The 13453-nt window shown below is 32.2% G+C and overlaps 1 long non-coding RNA gene across 1 annotated transcript; it reads right to left on the bottom strand.

Annotated features, from left to right (window-relative positions):
• Positions 1-466: 466 nt before the first annotated feature.
• Positions 467-7339, bottom strand: LOC107870712. The gene is made up of 3 exons (XR_001674290.2): positions 7129-7339; positions 826-933; positions 467-655 (listed from the first exon to the last, which is right to left on the bottom strand). It is a non-coding gene; the product is annotated as an uncharacterized LOC107870712 (long non-coding RNA).
• Positions 7340-13453: the final 6114 nt, after the last annotated feature.

Raw genomic sequence — 13453 nt, 5'->3', positions numbered from 1 at the left:
ATCTTGTCATTGGCAACACTTTTATAAAGTTACACTTTCGAGTGTTGCCTTTTCTTTGTTATTGGGCACACTTCACAAGCTTAGCCTTGTATAGCACCTCTATAACAATACTTAAAAAGCATGGCTTTTTCTTTGTTTCTAGCCACCCTTCAAAATCGTAGCCTTTTATAAATCCTCTAGGACAACACTTGAAAATTGTAAGCATATGTTTTAGATACATGCCATAATTTAATTAAAAACCTATACTTTTGAAGTATAGCAATATTGTCTAAAATTTAGTAGTTTAGGCCACATTTTACAAAAACAGCATTAGGCATAAGATATTGGTACATAATTTCTCATTGAAAAATAATTAGTTTTGTTGAAAAGTATACATCACTAATCACATTACATATACATACATATATATAATCTCACACACCAATTAGCTAATAAATAAATTCAAATGCATAGATTTGCAATGAACTTCAGAAAAATATGCATTTTCCATACTAATTAGAAAACGACATTTTAAATATTTGTACTAAGTTCGGCACAAAATCAAATGTATTTAAACGTATATCAGAATATTTCAAAAATTTATCATCATTCACTTCAATCTAGATCAAGTTAAGTTGTGGTGGCCACCATTCAAATTTGATCACCCGCATTGTTCCTACAGATTCAAAATAAACAAACAATTAGAAAAAAAGTTATGCTCAACAAATATTCAAATATTTTTCAATCTAAAATGAGAAAGTATGTGAATAAAAAGATTCTTTAACTCATTCAATCAAGTTAAAAGTTTAGGATTTAAGTTTCTTGTGAATTTAATAGATAAAATACCTTTTCATGAACCGAAGCATAAGTTGGGCCGAAAGAATTTGAAAGAATTTTTCCTCTTATAGCTTGTGCATTACTCGCATCACGTATATATGTGGAGATTTCAACTCCCTTAATAATAGGGGATAAAAAATAAGGATAATCAGTCAGCGAAAATGAGACCAGACTACGAATAAGTGATAGACACCTTGATTTCAACTGGCATGAAATCTACAGGAAGAGTACTCAATTGGATTGACATGAACTTATGCAATAAGACCAGTTATTCAACAACAACAACAAACCTAGTATATTCCCACATATTATGGTTTAGGGAGGGTAAAATGCATGCAGTCCATACCACTACCTCCGAATAAGTAGAGAGGTTGTTTTCAATAAACCCCCGACTCAGAATAAAAGGACAGCCAGGATAAAAGAACATAATTGCAACAAATTTATTTTGATAGGAAAGACTTGTAACAAATTATGAGAGTAGGACGAATGTGAATGTGGGGAATCTCAAATTACTGCACCAGATATGTTAACATGATAGAGTTTGAAACTCGCTCAATTTAGGATCCTAACCAATTTCAACCTTTAGGTTACTAGAGAGATATGAATTTAAAAAAATATCTCATATTTTAAACAAGAGAAAGCTGTCCCATATCTTCCAGACATCAAAATTCATAACAGGAACAAGAACATACTATCATCAAATTATGTATCTAACTGTTGAGAAAGTTGAAATGAAGAATTATTGAAAATTCAAAACCATATCAAGCATTCAAAGTTATACTAATGGAATTCACTTGAAACAAAAAATTGTAACCTGAAGATTGAAGCTTGCACCACTAACAGACACCAACTTTCAAGCACTAATAGCCAAGCTTAGCCTCACTTTTTACCAATACAAAATGAGCTGTCTATTACTCATCAATAATGTTACAAGATTTTATGTTCAGACATGTCAAAAAATGACTCATTTGTAATAACTGATAACACATACGATATTCACCAAATTGAAGATTAAAATTAATGAACTATTGTACTCTAAATTTAAAGTCTACATTATGGGCATCACGTAATAAGGAAAACAATATAAAATCAGTAATTTTATCCTAGATATTAAACAATAAGAAAAATATTATCAATTATAGGTAAAAATATTAATCCATAAAACAGGTTCGAAAGATATATTAACCCATAAAACAAACTAGTGATACTATGTCAATAATAGTTTATCCAGTGGAAAGCAAATAATGAAAGAAGATAAATATTAATAACTGCGGAATGAAATAATACTCAAAAGAAAGAAAAAATAACAAAAATATCAAAACAAAAATGAACAGGAAAATTAAGAGGGTATAACTAGCTTTTCCATTTTTTACTTTCATCAGTCATCCTTGCTCATCTCAGCTGATATTCATAAAACCAAAAAGTTTGGTCATCAGATGCACCCTAGAACAGATATATTACACCATACCTAAAGGTCATAATAACCCAAAAGTTGTATATCCTAGTCATTCAAGAATGGTTTTGAATGCTCGGCAGCAGCCGTTATTCAAACATGTTACATTTTGATACTTTGTGTTTTGATTTTCTTTTTATTTTAATTTTCCTTAACCTGGGAGCCAAACGTGTGCAAGACTTGAAGAAAGAGCTTGAAAACCTCAAAGTCTCAAAATCTAAAACATTTTCTACGATAGCTGGTTGTAATTTGAAGATGAGAGTCGAAAGCACAAAGAATTGCAAGCACAGTTTAAAGCTACAGATGATATTCGCCAAGAGGCATATGAAGAATTGCAGAATTTAAAAAATGGTCTATATGAGAAGGTTTGTAATCACATCGAAGTATTGAACCTTACGTTCTTATGATTTGTTCAGGATCCCATCTACTCTTCTTCTGCCGTCTATTGATAGAGAAACTTTTTTCTACAACTTTTACTTTACGATAGTCAATACAGCCAGAAATATTTTTCCTTCCTAAATATATTTGTATACTAGGTTAGACTGCACTTACTATTGCTTGAAGCTGGTGCACTTTAAATTTCATTCTTTTTTTATGTTCAATTTTGTTGGTTAGTAAAAGTCTATAGTCCTGTAATTTATTTTATTTTCTATTATTGGATAATTTAGAAGCTGATAATAAATCATTCAACTACAGAATGACTGAGAATATTTTACCATATCTCATAATGCCTCAAAATATAGAATGTTCATTTCTAGACCTACAAAGATGAGGGACTTTGGCTAATGATCATGTGCAAAAGGGATAAATGGTGGGTCTTAATCATCTCTGTGTGAATCAGGTTGTTAAGCTAGTTAATTCTTATGTCTTCAAGATAAAATCCACAGTCACTTATGTCTAATTGTTACTCTGTCAAGTTGAAAGGTACATGTAACTTTGGAACAATAATGATGGGTTCAAAAAGAATTACATCAGGTGCAATACAAGGAGTATAGTAAGGAGATTTGGGACCTTAGATGGTCATTCACTTGGTCCTGATGAGGAGCCAACCATTCTTCCTAGTTACCGGGTGGTGGAAGAGTTAATAAGCTTATAACTAGTGTATATCTTATAACTTTATTTGTAAATAGTATCCTATAAATGTAAATAGGATCTGTGTTATGATCTGTATGGTTCATAATTAATTGTTGGTTGCTTGATCTATCCAACTGTCTTTGCTTTGTTTGTTTGTTATCATAAGCTGATGGCATGCTTACTGGAATTAGGTCCATGGGCATTGTGAAATTTCTCTCCAATGTTCAAAGCCCAAAGCAAAAGAACAACTAGTAAGTAGGTAAGTGCAGCTAGCACAAAATCAGTGAATGTTTTAAGTAAGAACTTAATCTGGCATTAGTTAACTTTGCCAAATTAGGGGACCAAAGATATTACTGTTTGTTGATGTCATTAGTTGTTGGGTCATTTTTTTTTCCCGAAAGTGTTTGATTCGGTGTATCAACAATAATGCCAGATATGAACTAGTTAGTGTACTAATCATTTAAGAAAAAAATGTTTGAATTGATTTAGATGATGACAAAACTACAGGACTTGTATGAATCCCAGTTGGGGACCAGTTATAGGTTGTCAATCAAGAAGCCAACAATGAATTATGAACCACACACCACATAAGGTCGAGATAGACCATATCCAAGATAAATGACTAACTACCAAACTGTGAACAATAAAAGCTACCAAACACATGGAGTCCGGATATTACTTTTCTACTACTATAACAATCAGAATAAATCCAAAAATCAAACTGACCTAGCAAGATGGATACAAATTGGAGTTCGAGTAGATTCACTTATAGATTTAGGATAACTGATCAACAACAATAGATACTCTTCAATTCCAAATAAGTTGGGATAGGCTATATGAATTTGAGAAGTGTGAACATTAGGCGGGTCAATAACTCATCATTTATTAACTCAACACATTTTGAACCGTCCAAATTCAACTTAATCCACCCATTTGCTACCTAATCTAAAATAGTATCCCAATATTGACATGGAATTAATTAAAAACCCTAATAAGATATAATAGAAATCTTTTAGCCATTCTAAAATTTTGGAACACATAAAGAAAAATAAGGGCAAGGAGTTCGACTACCAAGATCTTTTGTATGCATGTTTACCCTACATTTTTTCCTGAATGAATATATGGAGTGGAAGAAATTTTCTAGAGACATAATTGATCCAAAACGAATTGCATGTAAACATCTATTTTGATACTGGATAACTTTGTATTACAACATTTACTATGAGAAGAAAACATCAAAATAAAGGAACTTGTTTATTCACTTTTACTTCGGGATGACAAAGAAAATTCTACATTCCTATGATGTATATTACTTGTACTAAAAGGATTTCAAGAAGAATTTAGGCTATATCAAGAAACAAAATTCAAAAAGGAGTTAAGATCCAGAGGCCAAAAAGGACTTAGAGCCAGAGGCCAACAAGAAATAGAATTAACCAATTAATGACTTTCCTAAACACATGCCCCTTGTTAATCAAATGTCCTAGAGAACCCATAACATTACTTTTTTAGAAACGAAAGGAAGTCTCTCACGATATTCTTATATCTTCTTATCATATATAGTGTTCTTTTTAATTTGGTTCAAACATCCACAGTCAGCATATATAACGCATATAGCATCCGAAAATCAGAACTGAAATAAAAAATTTATTGGAAAGTTTATTCTTTCATTAATTTTATGATGCTTGAAGGTAAGTTATTAACTACTGTGTTATTTCATGAACTAGAAAAATGAGAAAGTAAAAGCAATGTCATGTCAAATATTTGGTCGTTTTAAAGCCAACTAAAATACTCTTATAACGTGGCTTATTTTGCAGCGAAACATAATGGCCATGTCTCATGTTTGATCAAATTTCTACTATGGTGATGAAGTTCATTCTGTAAAAGTACAGGTCCTAGAATGTTAGAGAGTATAAAGGGTACAACAAATTTAATTAATTACCAGAATTCAAGGAAATAATAGATGCAAATATAAAGCTAAATAACACAATTATGCACACGTTTAAAGTAAGTGTAGAGTAACTTGAAAATTGATTATTGTTAAATCTTGCCTTGTCATCAAACTGATTTGTTGACTTGCTATTCATAGAAAAATATTGCATGTCAACGGATGACAATGTAAATCTCGTTCAATCTGCCTAAGTAATATTAGACCTTCTCTCTCCTTCCCTATTAAAACAAACTTTAATGGAACTAGTTATTTGGAAAAATTAGTGCTTGTGTACTTGTTATAACAAGTTAAAATAATTTTTATATTGAGCAAATTCTTTACGTGTATTATGGATGCTAAGTATGCATTTCAATTTTATATTTTTTTTATAATTTAAAGTCATAAAATTCACAACATATGTGTTCGCAATCTCCTATAAAATCATTCTCATCTAACATCTTTTTACACAAGTTGATTTGAGGTAACAAATTAGCTATGGCTTTTACACATTGTAATCATAAGTTAATGGCTTACTTACTGAAATTAGGTCCATGGGCATTGTGAAATATCTTTCCTATGTTCAATTCCCAAATAAAAAGAATAACTAGGAACTAGGTAAGTGTAGCTAGCACCAATGCAGTGAATTTTTTTGTAAAAACTTATTCTGGCATCTGTTAACTTTGCCAAATTAGGGGACCAAAGGCATTACTGTTTGTTGATGTCTTTAGTTGTCTAGTCATATTATTTTGTCCAAAAGTGTTTGATTCATTATATCAACAATAATGCTAGATATGAACTAGTTAGTGTACTAATCATTCAAGAAATTTTTTTTTTGAATCAATTTAGATGATGACAAAACTACAAGACTTGTATGAATCCCAATTAGGGAAAGCTATAGGTTGTCAATCAAGCAACAAAGAATGAATTATGAATCATATACTGTCGGGATGGACCAAATAGAAGGTAAATGACTAACTACCAAACTGTGAACAAGCAAAGCTACAAAACATATGAAGTCTGAATATTACTTTCTACTTCTAAAATAATCAGAATAAATTCAAAATATCAAACTAACCTAGTCACATACTTTGGTATTTCTTCTTCTATTTCATCTATTTCACCTTTCTCAATCCCAAAAAAAAAAACAAAATTCCAATTCCTACTATTACTACGTCTCAGTCTCATACAAGTTGGGATCGATTATACAAATATGCAATGCTTCATTTAAGCTCAACTCACACCACACAAAACAAACAACAACCACCCCCACAATAAAATTAAACAAGAATTTGGTTCTTTTTATCAACTTAATGTCGATAAATTTTCCAATCTAGAAATTCATTTCAGTCAATTCAACCATTTTGAACTATTCCTTTTCGAGTACCTTCAAAAGGTCAGGAAGTCTAATTCCTAAAATTTAAAGCATTGCCCCTAAAACATAAGAAAAACTACACATACACACACACCCCTCAAAAGTAAGAACTCAAGATACACAACTTCAATCAACCTAAAAATTATGTGAAAAGGAGACATCTATTTTCAGTTCCAAACAACAAAAAAGGGGGTTCTTGAAATTAAGCTAAAGTCATCAACGAAATATGCTCAAACTACCAGCTAGGAGTAATTGAAATTTAACAGAAAATAGAACAACCCCAAAAAGGAAAAATCAACATAAAAACAAAACTAAATGCAATAAAGATTAGATATTTACACTTACAAGAATGAAATTAACACAAAACAAAACATATCCAAGATGGAAAAATTCAGCATACAATAAAAAAAATATTTTATGTATTAAAAAATCATCACCTCCAATACTAATAGTTGTGAAGACTCTTTTGATTGAGTAAGAATTTACCTTTAAATATAAAATTATTTATTAGTTTCTCCTCAATTGAGAAGGTAGCAATCGAAATGTTCTTGAATCGGATGACAATGGAAATTGAGACTATAGCAATGGGAGCTTTCTTGCAACTATTTCTCTTCAAAACAACAATCGGATAACCATAACATGAGACTGTGTACAGCAACCCCTAGATAAATTTGCCCAAAAATATGTGTTTTATTTGATAGCGTGTGTTTATGCTAATTATTAGCTGAGAAAATTATTTTTTTAGAATAAGTGTTTGTGGTTAAGATTTATTTTCTTTGGATAATTAGAAATCGGAGAAAATAAAATATATTCGGGGAAATATAATATTTTAGTGTTAAAAATATTGAAGGAAATATTATTTTTTGTTGTAATTTTTTAAAAAGTTATAAGGCAACACTTGTAAATTGTTACTTTAAAATATTAAAAATAGCACATTTTAAAAGTGTAACTATATTTGTAAAAGGCGTAGCCAATTATATAATAACTAGTTTAGGTGTACGGGGTTCTTTATATCTCATCTAGCAGAAACTAATCGAGCTCCGTTTGATCTCCCAGAAGTGGAGGCTGAATCAGTTGCAGGCTATAATGTAGAATATGCACGGGATGCGTTGCACGTGTAACTCACTTTAATGAGTTCAAACATTACATTAAATAAGATATTTATTTAAATAATAAAGATGAATATAACAATTAAATTTAATATCTTTTGAGTATGTAAAAATGGAGAATTTATTTATTAAACCTAATCATTACCAAAAATATTTTTAAGAGTCAAACGATATTCATCTACCATCTATAAATTGCAACAAAATAATACAATGATAGAGAATGATTATTCATGAGATTTGAATTAGGGTTCATACCCATTATTGCTCTTTGCAAGATTCTGAGATTTCAAGTATTTTAGAAGTTGAATTGCAAGTCTATTTTTATATTTTCATGCCTATTGTAGTAGTTTATAGATTTTGAGATGAATTATCATTGTTTTTAATATCAAGCATGATTTTTATGATGTTTTGACATGAGATTGAAGCATGGGTTATTACCCCAAGATTGAATATTATTATTTCAAGAAAAATAATGCTTTAAGCATCCTATTATCAGATTAGTTATAAATTTTCAGTAAAGCTTTGATCTTTTGATCATCGGATTAGCTATGGAATCCACTTTTTAGATTATTACGGACTACAGATTTTAGATCAACTTTATTTATAGATTTTATCAGATGAATGCATAATTGGTTTTAGATAAACCCTTATGCTAGTTTTAAAGTGGATTTCTAACAGAATGACCGTAGCAAATAAAAAGGGGAGTAGTATTTACCATCGAACGGAAAGTATGGGATTAACATGTCCTATTTTCCATTGAACTACATAGACAATGTAGGTACAGATTATGAGATTATTCCTATTTCTATATAGATGATAGATTTAGCCTGTGATCGATCACATGGAAAGAAGGTTATACTCCATGGCAAGAATGTGACACCTGCCCAACATGAGGTTTCTTTCTTAGGAGGATGAGACGTTAGACTCTATGTAGCTCACACAGTTTATGCCGGTTAAGGGAACCTCCCTTAATATAAAGTGTTTTCCCTACAGTTTAATAGTAAAGATTTTCAGAAAACTAAGTGTAAAGGCTCACAGTTTACTCAGATTATGCTTTACAGAAAGATAACAGTTACAAACTTTAGCTTTTAGATTTCAGATTGTAGAAGTGAGCTCTTTCTATACTTAGATAGTATGATTTACAGACAGAATACAAGCACAACTTTCAGAACTAAATGTTATGACTCAATAGATGTATAAAGTATGATTTGCTTCTTATTATTTCAATATTTCAGATATTCCAGCTTATGTGAGTCATTTATGTTTAGCATGCATTGTTTTATAAATTATGATGATGAGATGATGTTTTACATATGCATTTTACCCCTATATACTCAGTATATCCTCAAAGTACTGATCAACATATACGTCTATGTGCTACATTATCTCATAATGTAGGTATTAGTTCAGTTGTAGCACGCATACCATATTCAGACAGTTTGCAGCTTCGAGTCAGTAGGTGATGAGTCCTTTTGATTCAAGGGCTCAAGTCATTCATATAGTTTAAGCAATATTTTATTTTATTTATTCAATCGTATTGATTTGGGATAGTTGGGGGTTATGTTCCAGCTTCCTAAAGTCAATACTAGTAGAGACTTCATACACAGTCAGTAGAGTTAATGTATTTGATTCAAGTATTGTTTTGTCAAAGTAGAGTTATAATCATTTTATTTTAGTTCTGTATTGATCAAATTCAGAAAAGAGTCATCTTTCTCTTATTTTATTCAGATTTATGTATCTTATTCAGTTGCTTCTAAGTTATGCCAGCAGAAGGGTTAGGTTGGGGTCACTTGTGGTCCTAAGCACCACGTGACATGTCGAGGCCCATTTTTTGGGCGTTACAAACTTGGTATCAGAGCGTACAAGGTTCAAGTATCCTAGGGTATCTGTGAAGCCGTGTTTAGTAGAGTCTTACAGAATGGTATGGAGACGTCTATACTTTTCTTCGAAAGGCTACGAGGCATTTAGGAAAAGTTTCCTTCCTTTCATACCCTAGATCGTGTTGTAAAGTTGTTTCTTCTGAAACTCATGTCTACTTATGTGTTACCCCAAAATTCTTCATCTATAACTTATTCTCGAGATAACATGATTAGCAAGTTCTAATTTCTCTACAAATAATGCTCTCAGATTTACTATTTGAAATTTCAGAAAACACACAAGGGGCTTGAGAGGAGCTCTCTAGGGTGTCATAAGTCCCTCAAGTTGAAAGTTATGTCCTCATCGTTATGAGTTCTTTAGTTGAGACAGAATTAGATATGTATTCAGTTGAAATAGTAAACCTAGACTATTAAATGAAGAGTGCATTCGAGGGATATTATGAACTTCAGTGTTATGATTTATGAATAGTAAAACCATATTATAGTTGGAAGTATGGGTATAGAAGAGTAGTGACAAGAAAAGTGGGAATGACGATTGATAGAAAGTATAGAGATAAACTTAGGCATGTTGCCAAGTTTTGTTAAGGTGATATGTCCTTGTGTACTAGTTTAGTGAAATGAAAAGAAGGAGTTATTAGTTAAGGAGAATTGTTGTTTGCTTGAAGTACGGAAGGTGTTATTAATGGTATTTATTATGATTGAAAAGTATAGGATATTAATGAAGTATTTGGTGATTGAGCACCATTAATTTAGGTGTATAGAAGGGTAAATAGTAGTGATGTGTAGAACTAGTATGTGCTAATGTAACACCCTGTATTCAAGTACGTGTATTGGCGTATTCAAGTATGTGTATTGGTCTTATTTATATGGAATTAATTTTTTTATTTTATTTATATTGGAATTTTCCCGTCGATGGTTCCATGTGAAGGTTATTGAATAAGCTTTCCAATGATATAAGAATTTCCAAAAACGGATAGGTATCGGATATAATCGAGCACGTTCGAAACTATAAAATGGTGGCCAGGATATTTGGGAATAATAAATGTGCAGGAAAATTTCCTGCACATAAACTACTGAGGCCAGCCGAATTTTTGGGTCAACTTCGAATGATCATAACTCCCTTAAAATAATGAACTGGGACAGCTTCAACCTATGAAAAGAAATATCTTTGAGTCTTTTTTCCAATGTAATTGGTTTCATCCAAATCCAACGTCTGAGTAAGGAGTTATACTCGTTTTACTTCAGCCTATCAAAATAGATTTTTAGGGTCAACTTCAAACGACCATAACTCCTTGTACATGACGAACTGGGTGGCCTACTTTATATGAAATGAATTACCTTTGAATTATCCTTCGAACGATACCAATTTCACCCAAATCCGATATTGAAACAAAGAGTTATGGTCGATCTACTTTAGCTTACCCAAACAGTCCACCAAAGGACAGATTTGACATTATTTAAATTTTAAAGGCATTTTGGTCATTTTCTATTATATTATGGATGGGAATATATGTATATATACATGTATATGAGTTCAGAAACTCATTTTCATCATCAATCATTGAGAAAGAACAAACCCTAGCCAAATTTGACCTTTAAATTACTTTTGATTCAACCGTACAAATCCTAATGTAATTCCATAACTGTGTTTGTCATCTCGAGAGCTTCGAACGGCACCTATTATTTGTGCAAACAGGATTGCATAATCACGAGGTGAATTCTAAGGTATGAATATTGTTTGCCTTTGTTCTTTTCCATATGTATATGTGTGATAGAGGATTATATGTGTTGGTTGTTATTGAAAGGTGATGAAACAAAGTTATGGACTGTTTTGCATGGTTTTGTTGTATTGAATTATGGAAGGTGGATATGGTAATTGAGTTATGGAAGGTGGATATGGTGATATACTATTAAATTGATGATTACTTATGTCTATGGATCAATTTGGTTTAATGGATTGGTTGGAAGGATAAATGAATCCAAACTTGATATTGGAGGATGTTGTATGAATATGCATGGCATGTGAATGTAATTGGAGTATAAGAGGATTAAAGTGACACCCTTTATGGTGTAATTAAGGCTTACTACTTAACCACTAGTTTGGTGAATTCAAATAATTGAATTATGACATTTGGTTGCTAATACTAGATTGCTATATATGTCCATTGTAGATAAGTAATCCGAAAAGACGGGAAGTCCATTTGGGACTAGTATTGAAGGTTGACAGTTAGGTATGTAAAGCATACTCTATACCATATCTTTGGCATGAAAGTGAACAATTTTTCTATTAAGAAAGTTTCCAAAGTTATTCAGTAACATATGATCCATAATGGTTTTGTATGATGTCCTATGTTACCAATGAACTTGTTTCCACCCTACAAGATGTCAAGACATTCCAATACTTACTTATTTTTCAAATCTTACATGTTTTTTGCACTAATGAATGTCATAAGGTATCCAATTACTCAAACAAGATTCATGTGCTATTAATGACATCAAAACGTTTCATTGATATACCAATAAGTTCCTACTTCATTGTTATGGCATTGATGACTCCAAAACACTTCATTGATGTGCCAATGAGTTCTTACTTCATCGTTATTGCATTGATAGTCTATTTATATGTCTCTTATTGATGTATCATTATTTCAAAGTATCAAAAATGCGGTAGCGACAGAAATAATAATCTCAAAGATTAATTGAACTAAGTGATGGAAGTTCTCTCTTATCGAGTGGTATCCCAGGGGCATAAGCCTATCATGGATCGATCCCTATTTATGTATTTATGAGTGGTATCCCAGGGGAATAAGCCTATCATGGGTCGATCCCAGTTGATATGTACTGGAGGCAGCCTAATGGTCACAGTGCAGTACAGTAATGATTACAAAGATGATAAGAATGAAGGTAAAGTGATTGAATAAATACAATGTACAGGTTGTCACAAGTTCTAGTAAGTGTGGTCCACTCCCATTACGATTTATTCACTTGTTTCTGATTTCTATTGAGCTCCTATATCATATGTGATTATCTACAGCTTTACATACTCAGTACATATTTCGTACTGACGTCCCCCACGGGGGACCTGTATTTCATGCTGTAGGCACAGGTATATCAACTCATACACCGCACAAGTAGGAGCCAGGATATCCAACTACTTTTGGTGAGCTTCAGTTTGCTTCGGGGATTTTCGTGTCATATCCAGTCACTTTTGGTATTGTGTTGAAGTTAGTTATATAGCGGGTGTGTCCCGACCTTAGTTAAACTCTATGTATTGTATAGAGGCTTTGTAGACCTAATGTATAGTCAAGGTGGTGTTTTGTTAATAGACGTGATGGCTCCAACGGTTAAGTATTGTACATACATATATATGTGTGCTCGAGCTTATAGAGGTGATTATTTTCTTTTATATGTGACATGATGCTGTCCGAATTTTGGGTTTTCATAAAGGTATGCATGGGAAGTATAAGGTTATGAGATGGTTCTCCCGGGCCTCCTCGGTTACGGGTGCCAGTCCGCCCCAATAGGATTTGAAGCGTGACAAGAGTGGTATCTGATAAGTTCGTCCTAGTGAGTCTACAAAGTCGTGTCTACATAGAGTCTTGTTTATCGGCTGTCGTGCACCGCACCTATAAATAGGAGGCTATGGACATTTAGGAATTGTTTCTTTTTCTTCATGTCTTAGATCGTACGATAGAGCCTATATTGTATATGAAGTCATAGTTGACCACTGAATCCATTTGTTTCTCTTATTATAGTAATGATGCCGGTTACCAGAAGCAAGAATACCGGTAAACAAGTAGATGTGGCTTCCAGAGAGGGGACTAG

Source organism: Capsicum annuum, chromosome 5, assembly GCF_002878395.1.
Source record: "Capsicum annuum cultivar UCD-10X-F1 chromosome 5, UCD10Xv1.1, whole genome shotgun sequence".
Taxonomy (NCBI): domain Eukaryota; kingdom Viridiplantae; phylum Streptophyta; class Magnoliopsida; order Solanales; family Solanaceae; genus Capsicum; species Capsicum annuum.
Note: the sequence above shows the minus strand (reverse complement) of the source record. Positions and strands in the feature narration are given on the sequence as shown.